The 20,593-nt window shown below is 35.1% G+C and overlaps 1 long non-coding RNA gene across 5 annotated transcripts in view; it reads right to left on the reverse strand.

Moving 5' to 3' along the window:
• The window catches only part of LOC127538763 (uncharacterized), a 197,991-nt gene that overhangs the window by 57,254 nt on the left and 120,144 nt on the right, over positions 1–20,593 (reverse strand). Inside the window, exon 1 of one of the 5 annotated variants that reach the window (XR_007947759.1) lies at positions 2,212–2,486. The exons of the other annotated variants lie outside the window; for them this stretch is intronic. This is a non-coding gene — a long non-coding RNA (uncharacterized LOC127538763). Of the gene's footprint in view, positions 1–2,211; positions 2,487–20,593 lie in introns of those variants that run through there. 5 annotated transcript variants of the gene reach the window in all.

Raw genomic sequence — 20,593 nt, forward strand, 5'->3', positions numbered from 1 at the left:
GGGGATGAGTGCTAATGATGGCTACCTGTTTGCTTAGGCAGCCATGGGATTGACACCTGTTTGCCCAAAGCTATGCTAAAGTAGTGGAGATCTAGACTCTGAATGTTGTCTGTTTGTCTGCGCTATGCTAAGCAAGTGTCAGTTTTCAGAGTTCAAGTCTGCCTATTCTCCTGGCTATGCTGAGGCACATTGCCTGGTCCACTACATTGGGGCTAAGGATTTCCTGCTGCTTGCTGAAGTAGGACATAAGAGTTTGCTTGCTAGAATGCCTCCTGTCCTTGCCAGCTCTCCCCTTTTACCCAAGTGAGACAGACCTTTCCTGCTGATCTTCAAAGTTTCTTGGAATAAAAGACTGTTTCACTCAGTCTTTTTACTGTTATACCTGTTCCATTATTTGTTTGAAGGTGTTATTTTAAGGGTTTTTGAAGGTAAATATCAGAGTATGGCAATTTACTGTTTATTCCACTATTTTGGTTCCAGAAAGTCCCATTCAGAGTGATATTCCTAAAATACAGACCTAATCATACCTTTCTTTTGATCAAGAAACTCCTAGGACTCCATTTTGCCTCTGTGATAATAAATAAATTGCTTAGGCTTTTAAAGCTCTTCACAACTTGATTAAAAAATTATTACTTCTTCAGATTTATAAATTTATGGCAAATGACTTCCCTTTACATCAAACTATGACTACCCTTTGATCTAGCAGAATCTTTACTGGGCTTGTATCCCAAAGAGATCATAAAAAAGGGAAAAAGACCCATATGTGCAAAAATGTTTGTAGCAGCACTTTTTTGTAGTGGCAAGGAACTGGAAATTAGGTGGATGCCCATCAGATGGAGAATGATTAAGTATATGAATGTTAAAGAATATTACTGTTCTATAAGAAATGCTCAGCAGGACGATTTCAGAGAAGTCTGGAGAAACTTACATAAAGTGATGGTAAGTGAAGTGAGTAGAACCAGGAGAACACTGTACTCAGCAACAAGTTGAAATGATGATCAATTCTGATGGATGTGACTCTTTTCAATAGTGAGGTGATTCAGGTTAGTTCCAATGGTCACATGATGGAGACAGCCATCTGCATCCAGAAAAAGGACTGTGGGGACTGAGTGTGGATTATAACATAGTATTTTCACTCTTTCTGTTGTTTGCTTGTATTTTGTTTTCTTTTTCATTTTTTTTTTCCTTTTTGATCTGATTTTTCTTGGGCAGTATAATTGTGGAAATATGTGTAGAAGAATCCAACATGTTTAACACATATTGGATTATTTGCTGTCTAGTAGAGAAAGTAGGGGAAATGGAGGGAGAAAAAAAAATTTGGAACACAAGGTCTTGCAAGAGTGAATGCTGAAAACTATCTATGCCTGTGTTTTAAAAATAAAAAAACTTTATTTAAAAAAAAAAAGAATTATGTTCCTTGAGGGCAAAGAAATGCATTATTTCTGAGTATCCATTATACCTAACACTTTACTTGACATAATATACCCAATAAATTTTTATTGAATGAATGAATGTTCATGTAACAAGCAAAACTGCTGTGATGAGACTGACTACCTGTTTTACATAATCTTTTATGGTATTGGGTTGGTTCAAAAAAATGAACATTATTTAGTCCAATTTTCCCATTTTACAGCAAAAAAAAAAAAAAAAAAAAATTGAGACCTAGGTAAGTTAGGTGATTTGGCTGTCACACAAGAAATAGCAAAGGGACGATTTGAATCCAAATCCTCTGACTCAAAAATCAGTGCTCATATTCTCTACAATAACAGTATTATTTTGGAAGAGTTATAATTTGCTCCTTCTGAGAGCAGCCAAACCCTTCAGGGATTATTATCTTATCAGTTCTTACAACATCTCCTCCTCATTACCATCAGATAGTAATTAAGTTCCTTTATTTCCATCAGATAGTATTTATTATGTTCTCTCATTACCATCAGAAAGTAATTATTAAGTTCCCTAATTTCCATCAGATTGTATTTATTAAGTTCTCAAGTAAGAATGGATGCCTGCTGGGTACTATCCTTAGTGTTTGGTGAGAGAGTTCAATGATGGGGTGTGTTATAATATCCACATTATAGATAGAAGATTAGAATCACAAACAAATCATTCAGAAAAACCAGAGTACCAAATAACCCAAATTACCATTTGGATCTTACACTAGGTGACCAAAGACAAAAGACAATCATTCATAAATTTCTCACACTCAATTACCTCAAACACAAAAAATGTCATATTCAGTTGGACAGGATCTTTTTGGTCCACTGTTTGATTTCTCATGATGAAACCAAGAAATGCTGAAAAAAAAGTAATAATAATGACTAGCCATAATCTCAGTAAGTAGGGCATGTTTTCAACATCCCAAACTTGACCCTAATAGCCTAGTATCACAAAGCTGTTATCAAAGAATATTATCTAAACCATTTTAAAACTCATTCATTTATTTTTTCAACTTATATGACTATTAGGGAGAATAAGCTACAGGTATGCCTGTGCACTCCCTAATTTTTATCTGAAACAAAACTACTTCCTTTTAAATACACATTTGAAAAATTGTCCAATAGGACCATAAACAGAACTAAGGCCAATGGGCAGAAGTTAAGAGAGCATATTTTATTAACAATTATAGTTGTTCAAGATTGGAACAGGATCCATGGGATCACAAGTTTAGAACTGGAAAGGAATTTAAAAGTCAAGTCCAAATCTTTCATTTTTTAGATGAAGAAATGGAAGCCTAAATAGGTCAGGTGACTTGACTAAAGTCACACAAAATGTAAATATCAGAACTGGAATTTGAACTTAGATATTCTGATTCTCAATGGAAAATTCTTTTGCCTACCCCATCACTTCTAACATTTATGTTTTGGTTCATATTATGGTATTATGGTTTGCTTCTTAGTAGGTACAATAGACAGAATGCTAGACGTGGAATAATTCCATGTGGAGTAATAAGATTCATATTTCAGGTTAAGAGTTGGGACTTGTTCAACTCCAAGATTCTATTTTCTTATGATGTTTGAAGAGGTAATTTTTTTTCTGCAATTCACTGCTTTACCTTCTCCCAACTTTGGTGAACAACATTACAGTCAAAACAACCCCTACTGGACTTTCAGATCACAACTGTAGTCCCACATAGGAAGAAAACCCAAATGGAAATTGTTATCTAGTTCTCACCTCAGCTTTGCTGCTATTAGCAAAGTAATCTTGGGAAAATAACTTACAATCTTGAGCTTCAACTCTGCTCCAAGGACACTAGTGTCTCACAGCTCTTCCCACTATGAAATTTATAAAAGTCCTTGTAGGAGAGCTCTCTAGTCTGATATCACAGCCACTCAATTAAACCTATTCTTTTTTCAACAGACAATCACAAAATTTATATGAAAATTAGGTTTATCACAAGAGAAATAATGCATGTGGAACTCAGAGTTCATAATCCATAAGAAGTTTACATTTTTATAACAGCAGGAAAAAAAGAAAGAGGAGAATCTCCACCAAAATGGGGCATGGCATGGGAAGTGGAAAGATTCAGTAAAGGTGGGGAAAAAATAAATCCTTCCCGAAGGGGAGGAGCAAGGTGATGGCAAAAACTGTGTTAATTTCCCTTGGGAACTGCTAAACTGTGGAGATAGGATGGTCTGCTTTTCTAGACAAGTCCTAGCTGCACAAGCAGTTTCTCTACCTAGTGAAGACTGACTAGTATCTGTCTTGACTTCTAAAGATACACGGGCATTCATTTTGCAAAGCAAATAAGAAATTATGTCAGTTCAGAGTGGGATGGAGTGACTTTGTCCTTGATACATTCAGTGTCTCTTGCATACTCTTCTGGCTCCAGAGTTACTATAAAATATGGCAATTCAAAAAAGACGTGTCCTTAATAGTTTTCAGTGGAAGGCAGAGGGCCAAAATACGGGAAGGTAGGTGAGCTAGAGAGAAAATGGTGCTCTGAGATGTGCAAGAAGATATTTACTTGGCAACCTACTTAAGGTTCTTACCTGAACATGGAGAAGTTGATTAGTTAAATGTCTGGTCTATCAATTTGTCCCCAGCTGTCATTCTTCTTCTTCTTTGATTCCTATCATGCTACCTACATTTCATTTCAATTGCCTGTTTTCTGTCATCATTCATTAAAAATTGGCTGCGCAATACAGAATAATCAAATCCATAACACATTCAATATATTTTATTCTGTACATTTTAAAAATTACTTCAACACATTTAATTTCCTGACAAGTCTCCTAGATTATCTCTGAGACCTCATACAATCCTCTCATCTAATAGTTTTCAATATATTCACATCAACAGTCAAAAACTCACTATGACTTTTTTGAAATTAGAAACTGGAACAAATTTAAATGCTTTTGCTTTGCTATCAGTCATATCTTGTCAGCCTTGTTTTTGTAACACAGCTTTTCCTCATCTTAGTTCTTTCCACACATTGTCTTTTGCTGAGTCAGTCAACAAATCAATCAAGAAGTAGTTACTAAGCACCTGTGTGCCAGGCATGAGAAGTTAGGTGGCACAATGGATAGACTGCTAGCCCTGGAGTCAGGAAGATTCATCTTTCTGAATTCAAATGTAGTCTCAGATACTTATTGGGTATGTGACCCTGGACAAAGTTACTTATAGCAGGAAAAGAAAATGATAAACCACTTCAGTATCTTTGCCAAGAAACATGACTAAAAATGATGACTAAATAACAACATGTGCAAGGCATTGAACTAGGTACCCAGGATACAAAGAAAACAATGATAATTATAACAGCTAAGATTTATGTAATACTAAGCACATTTATATTTGATTCTCATAAGAGCTTTCGAGGTAGGTGCTATTATTATTCCCATTTTACAAAGAAACTAAAGCAAATAGAGATTAAATGACTTACCTAGAGTCTTAAAGCTATTAAATATCTGAGGCTGGATTTGAACTAGAAATTAAGAGAGATTTGTTGCAGGCAGATCAATCAATCAGCTTTTGCAATAATCTTGGAGGTGTGAGGTGATGAGCTTGCACCACTGAAGTGACCTTGTGTCAGAGGATAGAGGAAGCATATAAGAAATATGTTATGAAAGTAAAATTATTTGGACATGACAATTTTTTATAGGGAAAGTCAATAACTAGATTTCAAGGCTGGGAGGATCATGGTTGTTGACAGTAATAGGGAAGTTAGGAAGAAGGGAAGATTTGGAAAGAAAATTAATTTAGTTTTGGACACATTGTGTTTGAGATGCCTATGGGTCATGTAATTTTGGATATTCAATAGGAGGTTGGCAATATGAGAGTGAAGTTTAGCAGAGAGGTGAGGGTTAGATAAAACAATTGAGAATCATCTTTATTGATTAATTTATAAATAATATATTTTAATATATTTAACTCAATTTATTTATGATCAATAATTTAATTTAACTCATGAGAGTTAATTAATAACTATTAATTAATTAATTTAATTAATTTAACTCATGAGAGTAAATAAAATCCCCAAATAACATGGAGCAGGAAGAGAGCCCAGAACAGATCCCTGTGAACATTTCCATTAAATTGACATAGAAATGGGGCCATTAAACCATATATAAAAATCCTTATGGAATGTATATTGATTTAAAAAACCTCATTATCACTTTTTTGACATTTTATGTTATATTTAACATATTTACAACATGTAAATAATTATTTGGTTTTTTTTTAGCCAATTTTTAGTCACATCCAACTCTTCGTGTGACCCCATTTGAGGTTTTCTTAGCAAAGATACTGGAATATTTTGCCTTGTTCTTCTCCATTTTATTTTACAGATGAAGAAACTTGAGCAAACAGAGTTAAGTGACTAGCCCCCAGTCACACAACTATTAAGTGTCTGAGCCAGATTTGAATTCAGAAAGAGGAGTCTTCCTGATTCTAAGCTCAGTTCTCTAACCACTGTGCCATCTAGCTGCCCTTTTAATTATTAGCTTTATGTTTTATGTATTTTGGTTTATTTTGTTAAATTTTTCCTTTATATTTAACTAGTGCTGTGAAGCTGCATTCAGACATGACTTGGATGACAATTTAGCAAGAGATATTTGGAAGGAGAGATCAGATGAGTAGAAAAAAGTAATATCATGAGAACTTAGAGAAGAGAGACAAATAATAATAGTAGCAGCTAATACTTATTTAGTCCTTATTACGTGCCAAGCCCTGTACTAAGAAATTCACAAATATCTTACTTGATTTTCAAACCAGTCTTGTGAGGTAGATGCTATTATTATCCTCATTTGACAGATGGGGATTTAAGGCAGCATTTAAGTTTGCCCAAGGTAATAAAGCTATTTGGTGTCTAATGTTGTATTTGAACTCAGTTCTTCCTGACCTCAGACCCAGTACCCCAATCTTCTAGCTATTGTGTCAGAGATATGTATAGTGAACTTCTGCAGAGGGCTGAAAATGCATGAGAACTGAGAAAAAGCACTGATTTTGGCATCAGAAACAAAGGTTTGAATCTTGGTTGTACCATTTATTACCCATGTGACTTTCCACAAATCATGTAAACTCTCTGGGTTTGCTGTTTCATTATCTATAAATTGAAGAGGATTGAACTAGATGATTATAAGTTTCCTTTCAGCTCTAAATCTAAGATACTATGACCGTGATTCTGTGATTCTAATTTAGCACTCAGAAAACTTTCTCCAACTAACTATTCCAACCCACACTGGAGTCTCTTTCCTTCTGTTTAGTAAAAAAAAACAACAAACTTCTCTCCAGCAAGACTGTATAAACTTCTTGAAGACAGGGATCCTGTCTTTTGAGAAGCAACATGGTGAGTGAAAAGTCCGTCCTCTCTCTGATTTGCAAACTTCAAGCATTTCACACATGTGATCTAGAGTTATATTTTAGGAGTAGAAGCCTCCTAGAAAGGCCATCTGAGCAACCTTCTCAATAAAAAATTGAGCAAACATTGGCATAGACTCTGTATGCACTGCAATTCCTATCCTCAGCATCTGGAGCTGTTCTAAACACATAGTAAATACCCAGCAAATACTCAGCAAATACAGAAGGCTTGATGAGTTAAAAATAATTCACTCTTCCTCATATTTTCACCATTCTACAAAATCTCCATTGTTCTTGGGCCAGTCAACAAATATTTATCTAATGTTTACTATGTATTCAGTGATCCCATCATAGTTAGCACAGTGCTGGATAAGGGCAAGAGATCAATAAATAATATTTGATAGATTAACCAATACTGTCTAAAGGATTACTCCAATACCACAGATTAGAACCCATCCCCTCCTTTTTTTTTTTTTTTAATTTAGCTGAGGCAATTGGGGTTAAGTGACTTGACCAGGGTCACACAGCTAGGAAGTGTTAAGTGTCTATGTTCAAATTTGGACTCAGGTCCTCCTGACTTTAGGGCTGGTGCTCTATCCACACCCAGCTGCCCCTAACCCTCCTTTTAGAGCTGATTTGTAAAAGCCAATTGTCACATTCTTATTGTGACCTCACAATTCAGCAAATGTCATAAATAAGAGCTTGATTTATAATTTTTAAAAATTGTCTGGACTTAAGTGATGGGAAAATATTAATAATACTAATAAAACTAAAAAGCATGTAGTGAGTATATTTTGTGGGGTAGCTGATTGCTGAACATTTATTAACCTTGGGTCAGACCCAGAGCATCAGACCCAATCTCAAAGCTTTTCCAGCTCAGTAAGAGTTGTCAGGATATGCAGTTCTCTAATTTAGTCTTTAAGAAGCCTCTGCACTCCCAAACTGGCCTAAGGAGCTCTTTAAAATTATAGAAAAATAATTGCTTACTGAGATAACATGTCTCCAGAAATAAAGAATGACCATGAAAATAAACTGTCTGAGCCTAATGAAGAAATTGCCAGCATGACTTTTAAGTGAAGTATTACTATTTCAGAAAATCTAAGCATTGCAGAAGTACTGGGGTGGAAAATGATAAAGTATTTCTCAATGGCCTGTAAGCAATACTATTCTTCATAGTGTCACCCTTCTGCTCCTCTAGTTTGACTAGCAGAGCGAAGAGCCCTTCATTCTCTGATTGAGCAGTGTAAAAGGTGTGGGAGAGTGCAATTATCTTAAGTGCAAAGATATGATTCATCTGAATACTTGCCTGAAGATTCTCTTCAGCCCTCTCTGCTAGATGTTACCTATGGTAATCCATTCAATGTGTTGGTCAAACCCAGCAACAAAAGTCTATTATTTGAGGTCTCGACCTCAGAATTCAGATTGTTGGATAGTTTTGCCCTCTGAATACCTATGTTAACACAAGAATAAAGAAATTACCAAATTTTTTCACAAAAAAATTCACAGAAAGCTATTTTCCATTGAGACAATATAAGTTAGCACCATCGGCCAATTCATTTTCTTTTTACTTAAACTTGGTTATACATGTTACAAGCTTTTGAGCTGAGTCTTCTCTTTTTTAGTTTTAAATATCGTAGTCTCTAGATCCATATTATTGGCTGTGCATACAGAAGTAAAGAAAGATTTCCTTCTTGGGGGCAACTTTTTACTTTTACAAGTCATGTGCATCTCACTACAATTTGAATTTCACCTTCAAAGCTGAGAAACATCTTTCTGAGATGCTTGTTTTTACAGAGTACCTTGTAGATCCAGTATTTGGCTTGAAAAGGAAATCAGCTGTTTACACTGAGACAAAAAGAAACTGTTTAATTGCTCCCATGGTATTGTAAGGAATAATTCAGAAGAGGGTTAGAGGGATTGATGTTAGCCTCCCTTATAATGATTTTGGAAGGAGAGTGTCCCCGTTCTGAATGTCAATTATAATCAACTAAAATACTACTGTTTGAGGGGATGGGTAGAAGTAACAAATGATAGGATAACTATAGAACAAAGACAGCAGTATTAATCAATAATATAGTAAGAATCCTCTCTTAAATACTAAGATATCATCATTAATATTTTTAAATAAAAACTGAACAAAAGGTTTAGCAATTGTCAATGCTGTAAAATTATCCATGCATATAACTTGTAAACAAAAAGCTATAATAAAAAAGAATAAAATAAATTTTAAAAAAGAATAATAATAATAATAATAATAAGATATAGTGTTGTGATTCACAGCTATGGAGGCTCTCGGAGAATTGACCTGCCCCTTCATTTAGGCATGATCCTTAACAGAGGGCAGTTAGCTAGTGCAGTGGATAGAGCATCAACCCTGAAGTCAGGAGGACCCGAGTTCAAATATGGCCTCAGACACTTAACACTTCCTAGCTGTGTGATCCTGGGCAAGTCATGTAACCCTAGTTGCCTCAGCAAAAAAAGAAAAAAAATATATATATATATATATATATATATATGTAATAAATAAAATAAACTTGGCCTGAAAAGACATGGAAAAAAAGTACCTCCCTTTCCTCTATTTGAAGATGTGGATGGGTAGGAGGGTATTGTGGACTTAGAATGTTGCATATACTGCCAGACTGTTGATGTGTTGGTAAGCTTTATTCAAATATCTTCTTCTCTCCTTTTATTCTTTATAACAAAAGGATGCATTTTTTTTAAATTAAGGAAATAGACAGAAATTCAAACCAGAAAGTTCTTCATAGGTTACCTAGAGATCATCTGAACAGTAGCAGAGAGACTAGATTTGGAGACAGAAGACTTGAGTTTGTAGTTTTGATACTTCCTGACCTCTGTGATATTCAACAAGTATCTATTCCTTTCTGGACCTCAGAAGTAGTTGGACCAGATGATTCCCCTTCTTGGTTTACATCAGCTTTTTACAAATGAATGAAGACTCTGTAAAATCTAGAGAGGGGAAATGCCTTAAGCTTTCCTGACTTGTTTGTGGCCGTTCCTTCCTGTTATCTCTGATTTTTTTTTTTTTTTAAAGCTTACCTTGTTGCCTAGAGACTATCTAGCAGATGCCAATTCTTAGAACTTTAGCAAATTGCAGTTATTTTCTTTTCTCTTCCTTTGAGTTCTCTTTTCAGGATTATAAAGTCAGTTTTACTCATACCTATTCTTTGATATTCTCCTTTTTGACATCTCTCCTGTTCCCATCCTTATTTGCTTCCCTATTGAGCCTAATGAATTTCTACTACTATGTGTATGTATGCCAGAGAGAGAAAGAGACAGAGACAGGGAGGCAGAGACAGAGAGAGGCATACACACACAGAGAGACAGAGTGAAAGAGAGGGAGATATCAATCTTTTGTCTTTTTCAAATAAGAATGAAGTCTGTCTGATGCCAGCTTCCTCCAACTCTCCCTTCACGATTTTATACTCTTCTCATGAATCTCAATTATGAGAGAGAAATTCTATTTCCTTTTCCTCCATTTTACTAGTTTATTTCTTTTTATTTACCTTTTTATCCTTTTATTTCTTTTTAAACCCTCAGAATAGAATCAATCTACCTTTGTTTTCTTTTTTAATTGGCTTAATACTTTTTTGAAGACATTCAGGTTCTAAAGGAATATTTGTTTCCTTTTCCCTTGTTGGAAAAGCATTACTGCATTATCAGTAGCTCCATCATCCAACTATCTTCTAATTGCTCAAATAAATCTTTCTTTCTGGACTTTTGCATTTGTATTTTAAAGTTCCTATTTAGCTTTGGGCTTTTCATTGACATTAGTTTTCTACTCCATTTAAAATCCATTTTTCTCTTGGTAAAATGATTTTTTTTTTGAAGAGGAAATTACTCTTAGTCATATGGTTATATCTTTTGCCTTTTAGAATATTGTGTTCCTAGAACTCCTCCTGATGTTAGTAGAAGCTGTAAGTATTGTGTGTTTCTGCCTGCCTTTTCTTGACAACTCAACTGCTTTTTTCCTCTCAGGATATTAGAATTTTTTTTTGAAGAGGGAGCTCTGAATTAGCTATGACATTTCTTTTGGGATTTTCTTTAAGGAAGTGATGAGTGGATTTTCTCCTATTTTCATTATGCTTTCTAGTTCTAATAGATCTAAGCAGCTTTAATTTTTTGTTTCTTGAAATAAAGTATGCAGGATTTAAAAAAAAAATTGTCCCTGCTTTTCTAGCTAACATTATTTTGGGCAATTCTTGGGTAGATTGATCATTATTTGACCTAGTATGGATTTCAGGTTTTTTATCAGTTCTGCTTGGTCTTGTTCTAAGTCTCCTGAGTTTCTGTGTTAACTGTCTAATGGACTCCCCGATCTTTTGTAATGCCAGAGAAACTGAGGCAAGATAAAGATTAGAGAGTATTTAATAATTTACTTAAAGGAAAGATTTACTGGGACCAAATGGATCCATGGTTTGGTCCCAGGGCTGAATGAGACTTATCATCTCCAAGAATCCAGTAAACAATAAGAGTTCTCAATGACCTATGTACACATGGCTCAGACTCAGGGGGTAGATTGGGGGTGAGGGGTGAGGCAGAATCAGGGTGCTGAGAGCAGGAACGGGACTCTAACAATCTGGTTCTGACAGGGTGAAGGGAGGCATGGGAGTAGGAACCCTGGAGATAGGGAGAGCATTCTGATATTCTAAAACATAAGATCTTTTATCCTTATCAAATATTCTGATAAAGAGGGAGGGGAGGTTTTGCAGGACTGAACTTTGAGCTGAAGCAGAGAAACTGAGTCAGGACTGGGTCAGGATAATTATGGAAACTGAGAACGGTGGCATAACACTTTGAGATTCAGAGTACTGGATCTTCGGAGAGAGTGCTAGAAATTTGGGAACCTCTGGATGCCTGAGCTAACCTTATCTGAATGTTGATGTTTACTTGTCATTTGTTCTTGAAGAGGACTATGACATAGGAAGGTAATATCATGACTTGTAAGTGAATTGGATAAAGTGAGGAAGAACTGTACAAAGCCTTATCATTTCCTCCCTGGTCATTTGGGTCCTCCAGTTCATTGGTCAGTTCTATTCCCCAGATTTTTAATGTCTCTGTTTTGAATTTCTGAGAGCCCTGGCGATTTCTTACTGTTCAGGGGCTTTTCTAGGGAGCTTTCCATTCTTTCTGTCTCCAGGAACAGATCTTTTCATATATTGGGAAGCTGTCATGTTATTTTCTAGTGATGTTGCTGGTTTTGCTTGTGTTCCCATTTCTTATTGCCCTTGAGTTTCTGGATAATGTTTTGTGCAGTTCTGGGGTAGAAGTTATTCATTGTGTTCATTGATTTTCTTGATCTTTATTTGACTAAGTCTGAATTTCAGGGTTTTTTTCTTGAATAGGTAGTCTGTTTCCTTTCAGAAATCTGTCTTGTTTAGAAGTTCTGTATCTGTGATTTCATTGGCATAAGGAACTCTAGAGATGTAGGCTTATACCTTCTCTACAACTTAAGTTTTTTTGACTTTTGATATGTTTCTTGGATCTTCAAGCTTCAGAGTATTGTTTCTTCAGATGCAGTGCTAGGGAAAATATTGGAGTGCCTGAAAACATCAACAGGAATGAAATCCTCATCAAGTTTAGAGAGCTATCATATAAATGTTTCTCTCTCTTAGGAAAGAGACAAATCTGAGCTTGCTGGCTCAAGATGTTCTAGTTAAACATTAGGTTTTGTTCTAGTCAAACACTGACTGACTAGATTAGGCTAATGAATCAAATTGGAATCCAAATCAAGCAAAACCCAAAAAATATTCTAAAAGTCAGAGGTTTGTGGAACCATTCCCAATAAGATCAGGAGTGAAACAAGGTTGCCTATTATCACTATTACTATTCAATATTGTATTAGAAATGCTAGCTTTGGCAATAAGAGTTGAGAAAGAGATTAAAGGAATTAGAGTAGGTAATGAGGAAACCAAATTATCACTCTTTGCTGATGATATGATGATATATTTAGAAAACCCCAAAGATTCTACTAAAAAGCTATTAGAAATAATCCATACCTTTAGCAAAGTTGCAGGATACAAAATAAACCCACATAAGTCATCAGAATTCTTATATATCACTAACAAAATCCAACAGTTAGAATTACAAAGAGAAATTCCATTTAAAGTAACTACTGATTGTATAAAATATTTAGGAATCTCTCTGCCAAGGGAAAATCAGGAACTATATGAGCAAAACTACAAAACACTTTCCACACAAATAAAGTCAGGTGTAACCAATTGGAAAAATATTAAATGCTCTTGGATAGGGTGAGCAAATATAATAAAGATGACAATACTACCTAATCTATTTATTTAGCGCTATACCAATCAGACTCCCAAAACACTATTTTAATGACTAAGAAAAAAATAACAACAGAGTTCATATGGAAAAACAAAAGGTCAAGAATTTCAAGAGAATTAATGAAAAAAAAAATCAAATGAAGGTGGCCTAGCTGTATCAGATCTAAAATTATATTATAAAGCAGCAGTTACTAAAACCATTTCGTACTGGCTAAGAAATAGACTAGTTGATCAGTGGAATAGATTAAGACAAAAGAGTCAATTACTTTAATAATCTAGTGTTTGACAAACCCAAAGACCCCAGCTTTTGGGATAAGAACTGACTGACAAAAACTTCTGGGAAAATTGGAAATTAGTATGGCAGAAACTAGACACTGACCCACACTTAACACCGTACAACAAGATAAGGTCAAAATGGGTTCATACCTAGGCATAAAGAATTAGATTACAAATGAATTAGAAGAATATAGGGTAGTTTACCTCTCAGATCTGTGGAAGAGGAAGGAATTTATGACTAAAGAAGAACTAGAGATCATTATTGATCACAAAATTAAAAAAATTGATTATATCAAATTGAAAAGTTTTTGTACAAACAAAAGGAGATGCAAAGCAGACTTTACTTATGCAGATGTTCCTTGTGGATTGGGAATGAAATAAATTGGAGGCAAAAGGGAAGAGGAGAGAAGCCAGAGAATGCAACTGTCTCTCAGTCTTCTTGTATCATCATCATCCTCTTACATGAAGAGATCCATTCTACAGGTCTGAGTTAGACCTCCCGCAGCCACTGGCAGGTGGCACCCATATCATAACAGCCCCCCCAGAGCCAAGTTTAATCATTGCAATCAAATGACATTTTGTTTTGTAGTTTATTTTTTTTGTGTTTTTTCCATTTGCACTGTTGTAGTCATTGTGTATAGTTTTCCTGATTCTATTTACTTCATTTTGTATAAACTTATATGGTCCTTCCTATACTCCCCCCAATTTTCCTTATGTACTATTTCTTATTGCATTGCAGTATTCCCTTATAATGCTATATCATAATATGAGAACTGGAACAGATTACTTTGTTGGATTTTGTGTCTGCTAAAAACTGATTTGAGGATCCTTCCCTCCCCCTAAACTAGTAGCTAACCTGAAATTTCTTTGTCCTGCCATTGTGTACTAGTAATGATCATTCCAGAGGTTTTAGCATTCATTATTTTAATCTCAGAGGAGTGAGTTTCAGGATCTGTGGGCCACAGTTTGCTTAGTTCAGTCATATTACATGGGCTTGTTCTGAATATGGGCACATTATTGAAGTGACACAAAAAAGAACCCTTTAAATATGAATCTTTATTTACTTTAAAGAAATGAGCAAAACCTAAATCCTTCCTAAAACAGAATAACTTTTGGATTTTCTAACATCACTGAAGAGAGAGAGAGAGAGACTATATTTTAATGGAATTGGATTCAGAGGATCTAGCTTTGTATATAGCTCTGGTTCTTATTCCCTGTGACTTTGAACAAGTCAATATCTCTGGGCCTCAGTTTTCTCATCTATAAAATGAGGAGTTGGATAAGATTATCTTGAAAATAACTTTAAGCTCTAATATGCCATGAAAGTAAAAAACAGTGTTTTTATGGATAAACTAATTTTCCAGGTTATTAAAATTTAATCTTTCAAAAAAATCACAGCTGCCTTCTTTAAAAAAATTTTAAGGGAAATTTTCCTAAAATAATTATATACGTCTTTGCCTTCTCAAAGTGCCAAGTATAGATGTACTTTTTCTTGATGATTCAAGATCATCATCAGAAACACCAGTCATTAGAGACAGAGTAACAGTGGGAAGAATACTAAAGTGGTGATCTATTCTATCCTTAACTCTGCCTCTGTTCATTTCTGTAATTTGGGGGAAACCTCACTGGACTTCAGATTCTCTACATCTAAAATTAAAGGGCTCTAAGTTCCCTTTCAGTTCACAGGTCATATTCTGTAATTCTGTGACACAGCTGTGCTGGGCCAACAGCTCTCGAAACAGATGGTATGGCTCCATGGGTAATGATCCCAGAACATGTGGGAAGACTGCTTTCTTGAAAAGACCACTTACGTCAGTTGCTTTTTGGTCATTTGCATCTTTTTCATGAAGATTAAGTGAAGGGTGTACAGCTGCATGACCTCCTGAGTAGCATAACAAGGATGTCTTTCTGCAAAATTAATTATTGAATCAAAGGCCAAATCAACATTCTCCCAAGTGATTTCCTCATCTTCCAGAAAATTCTCCTTTTTTTTTTTTCCTTTGCTGCTATCATCAATGTCCTCTGACTTGTTAGCACTATTTAAAACCTTATACAGAATTTCTACTATATTAACAATGGACCATAAGCAGTGGCTCTCTGTCAGCCTGCACTCCCTCCTTTGTCTGACTCAGAATGTTCATGAGTGAGAAAAGCACATTCCTCACTGCCGTAAGAATATGTGCTAAAGATGTTTAGAGGAAATATTACAAAGTCTGCAAATTTATCACCTTCAAGAAGAGAACAAGCATGATGCCAGGCCACAATTTTCTTCATACTCTTCTGGATAGTTGACTTTGGACAAAATTCAAAATTATATCTTTAAAGACATAGCAATACTGAAATATCCATCCCACACCTGCATTATAGATTCCATAGCTAGACTCTAGCTGACAGAAATGACTCATGTTTGACCATTGATTGATTCACCTATGTACTGGAAATTCCTATGTACCCAATAACTGTTTTTATCAGTTTTATTTAGGTATTGAATGCAAGACTCTCCTAATGATAATTAGTTTGTGATTTCTGTTAAATAGTTTTAGTAAAGTCTGATTCTTTGTGACTCCATTTGGCTCAGTCCATCTTCTTGGCAGAGATACTGGCTCATTTTACAGATGAGGAAACTGAGGCAAACAGGATTAAATAATTTCTCAGGGTCATACAACTAGGAAGTATCTGAGACCAAATTTAAATTTATGAAAATGAATCTTTTTCACTCCTGGCTCAGCCCAATATCCACAGAGCCACCTAGTTGCTTTGATAATCAATTTAGCCAATCTCATTTAATCCAGGTATGCAAGGTTAGAAAACTCTCCCAATCATGATTCCCCTCAATAAGGGGGATAGTAGACCAGGTCACCCACTGATTAGCTGTCCCTAGGGTTTCTCCTTCAACTTGGTCCTTGTAAATCTATCCAGTGGCAATAATCACATATAACCGCTCTGTGCTCTTGCACAGGGTACAAAACTTACCATGCCTCCATGGTAAATTTTGTTTTATGTCTATGTAAGCGTGAGTGGCAGAGTGCCCCCATTCATGCTTACACAGACACAAAGTTTACATAACAAAAAAAAAATCAAAGAAACATGGAAAAAATATCTCTATGGCTAAGATAAAAGTTCATAGTCAAAAAAGGGATAAAAAGGATAATAGAAAATAAAATAAATAACTTTGATAACATAAAATTTTAAAGTTTTTATACAAATTCAATAAAACTTAATGGGAAAATTGACTGGAAAAAAATCTTTGTAGCACATTTCTTTGATAAAGTTCTCTTTTCCAAGATATATAATGGAATTGATTCAAAATTATCAGAAAAAGAGCTATTCCTCAATTGATAAATGATCTAAAGATGTGGATAGGAAATTCTCAAGAGAAGAAACACACTCTGGGGGGCAGGGGTGGAGAATGAAGGGGAAAAGAGAATGTTCCAAATCACTACTAAATGGAAAGATCAAAATGAAAGCAATTCTGAGATTCTTCCTCAAATCTATAAGATTAACAAAGAAGACAAAAAAAAAAAAAAAGATAAATGTTGAAGGGAGGGGCTGTGGGAAAATAGCCACATTGATGAACTTAGCAAACTGTTAATGGATCCATTTCAGAAAGCAATGTCCATTCTTGTGAGCTACATGGAATTATGGACAATAACTCATGCCATCTGATCTACTTAGATCATTGTTAAGCCTATGCCCATAAGAGATCAAAGAATACGAAAAAGGTCTTTATACAGGAAAAAAAAAAGATTTAGAGCTATTCTTTGTGTAGTGAGGAAAATAAAATAACTAGAAATTAAAGGGGTGCTCATCAATTGAGGAATGACTGAGTAAAGTTGTGTTATATGAATGCAATGGAATAGTATTGCACTGTAAGAAATGAGAAAATAGATAATTTCAAAGAGACATCAAAGGAATCATGAACTGATACAGAGGTAAGTAGATACAAAACAATTTGCACTATAACAATATAAAAACGAACAATTTTGGAGATTGTTGTAAACTGATAATGGATGAAATGAGAACTAAGAGAATGAACTGAGAACTAAGAGAACAATTTAAATAATACTGAAAAGAGGATGACTTCAAAAGAAAGATACCGCCTACCTCCTGATAAAAAGGTGACACATTTAGCTAAGGGATTGACAAACTTCACACCACAAACTAATTCCCATAAGCCACCCATTTTTATGTAGCCTGAAAGTTAAAAATGATTTTTACATTTTTAAAGTTTTAATTTATTTTGAGATGTAAAAACCATTTTTGGTCCCTTGAATATGAAAGAGACCTCCTTATTTTAGGTACGAAAAGTACTTTACCTACACATGTAAATACACAAAGGCATATAATATTGAATATAGCCAATGAAAAATTTATATTGCTTTACTCTGAAAATCTGTTATAAGAATGTTTATCTTTTCTCTTTTTTTCCAAGTGGGATAAGGGGTTTATGATGTAATGAAAATAAATTTCTATTCATCAAAAATCATTTTTTTTCCAAGGTTAGGAAGGACTATAGATGTAAAATGTATGCATTTTCAGCTCAGGTAACTATTTTTATTTTACTTAATTGCTTTACTGTGCTACAAGAGACCTCTCATGGAGTGTCAGGAAACTGAATATGTTTGTAATATAAAAATAAAGCATGTTGATAAACTTAAAAAATAATCCCAGTGGAGACAAAAAAACAAAAGAAAAAAAAACTGACCCTTGAAGGTCAACCCCAAGATTGGATCCATTCCATGAGTGAATCCAGAAATTCTTGAAGGGGAGGGTTGAGGCACAAGTTCTATTTATTAGTATAATGGGTGTAAGGTAATACCTCAAAGTTGTTTTAATTTGTATGTGTGGTTATTAGTAAGGTTGAGTACTTCTCAAATGATCATTAATAATATCTGTTTCCTTTTTGGAAAATTTTATGATTGTATCTTTTGACCATTTGTCCACCATAGCATGGAACTGTTTTTTTGTTTTTGTTTTGTTTTGTTTTTAATAAATTGTGTCTTGCATTCTCTTATATCATCTCTCCATTCTGAAATACCAAAGCCTCATACTCCTGTACATACTCCTTAGCTGCATTTGCTTATATCTTTGGCTTTACAATTAGCATACAAGGGAAGCAATAAGATCTTTAATCTGATCTTTTTTTAAAAATGGAATTTATAGTATAAAATGGCTTTTTTTCCTTGCACCTTTTTTCTTTGCACCTATGATTCTATGAGCAGTGAATTTTCTCCATTAGTACAGATCAACAACTCATCTGTCACTGACAATTTTTCAGATTAACAAAAACGTGTGGAGGCATTCAAAGTTTTAAAAACTGGACAGGACTTTATTACATCAAGGTTGCTTCTTATAGTATTTGTAAATATGCCATTTCATTATAATGGCTCAGTTTACTAATGCAGCAGGATGACTCTCTTCAGGGACTGATATGGTATACTATTTGAGGGGGAGGAGAAGGGAACAGGATTTCAGCCTAGAACCATCTAAATACAGATGTGTCTTAGAGCTTAAAGTAATTAGAATTGATTTTGTTCTTGCATTAAAGTATCCCCTACATTCCAGTCAGTTCTAAGTTTACCTCCTCCTTAAGACACACACAGAACAGTCATGAGGCTGATGTGTCTTTACCATGCTTATTTCCAGTCCCCACTCCCATCAGAATTTGGTGCTATTCATTTTTTTGTCTTTTTTGTAGCTAGCTTTGTTCCCTCTTAACTTTTTTTTTCTCTCTTAACAGAGCATCTTTTACTCACTATATTTGCAATGTTTGTTTCATTTCCATCTCTACTATTTGCATTTTTCTTTTTATCACTTTTTTCCTCTTTCTTTTTTTCCTCTTTATCCTATGGCCTTTACTACCATTTCACTGATCAGCTGACTCTAATAAAATGAAAGAAATGAAAACTTTATTTTCTTAATGGTCTACTGACTGGCATTACATCATATCAAAAAAAGTGGTGGAAATGAATTTTCACATCCTCACAGCTGTTTTCATTTCTATTCTGTTCTGGTATTCTCACTTTTCTACCAGAGATATTGTTAAGGAAAACAAAAACAGTAACCAACTTTCAGGTTTGGCACTGTGCTGGGTATATGAGGCTGCTAGTTATCTGACTTTGGTGGGGGTACTGATGTAAAAGGAAATATAAAATACACAACTTAAAATAACACTGTTTGCAACTAGAGGACTCATTCCTACAAATAAGAGAAACAAGCAACGGCATACCTACAATTTAGAGCAGCATACCTGGATATAAAAACACTAATGATTGAAGTGAATTCTCTTTCAAATTCAAGAATGCTGAATTGGTTAAAATTTATCTATAGAGCATTCCCCATCATCCTACATAAGGAGACCATTTCCAGTTACCCATTTTTTCTGTCTTCAGTTTTATAGTTTTGGACCTAGAAGGAATCTTAAAGGTCTCAAATCCAACCCTCTTGATTGGTCGGATGAGGAAATCCAAAGAATTTACATTATTTACCCAAGGTCATTCATGTAGTAAATATTGAAGATGATATTTGAACTCATAGTATCTCATTGTAAATCTGATGTTTTTTTCTATTTCAGCAAATATTAAAATGAGTTGTACTGAATGCCTCTTTTCTTCTAATGTGTCCTCCTCCCTAACATCTATTCTGACATAATTTGTCCATCCTATAGAACATTTTGAGTATCCTTAATAATACTAACAGCTGCAGAGCCAAGATGGCGGAGAAGGCACATGGGACTCTCTAAGCTCCTCTCATTCCCCTCATAACCAACTATTTAATTCAGCCTCAAAAATAGCTCTTCACTGCTTAAATTCATAAAGATTAGAAGCACTACAACTCACCAGCCGAAGTCAATCTGCAACAAGAGACTAGCATCCTGAGCAGACCAGGGGCGGGGGAGATCTCTGTGGCTAGAGAAGTTATAGAGACGACTCTGCTATAGGCTAACTGCTTTGCCTTGATTACAAATCAGTAAACTGGCAGTGAAATTAAATCCTAAACAGAGGGTACTCTAAAAAACTCCAGAACCTAACGAGATCTGGCTGTAACCACTTAAACCCGGAAGTGACTCAGGCAGACTATAACACAGCCCTGCAGCCACTTCCTGCAGTTTGGGGCTTTTGTGGGGGCAGGTACAAATCTGCATGGCAGGGGGGCACAGCCTGGGCAGCCTCTAATCGGCAGAGTGGGGGGCTCAGCCTGGGGCAATAGAACTTCCCCAG

Source organism: Antechinus flavipes, chromosome 1, assembly GCF_016432865.1.
Source record: "Antechinus flavipes isolate AdamAnt ecotype Samford, QLD, Australia chromosome 1, AdamAnt_v2, whole genome shotgun sequence".
Classification (NCBI taxonomy): domain Eukaryota; kingdom Metazoa; phylum Chordata; class Mammalia; order Dasyuromorphia; family Dasyuridae; genus Antechinus; species Antechinus flavipes.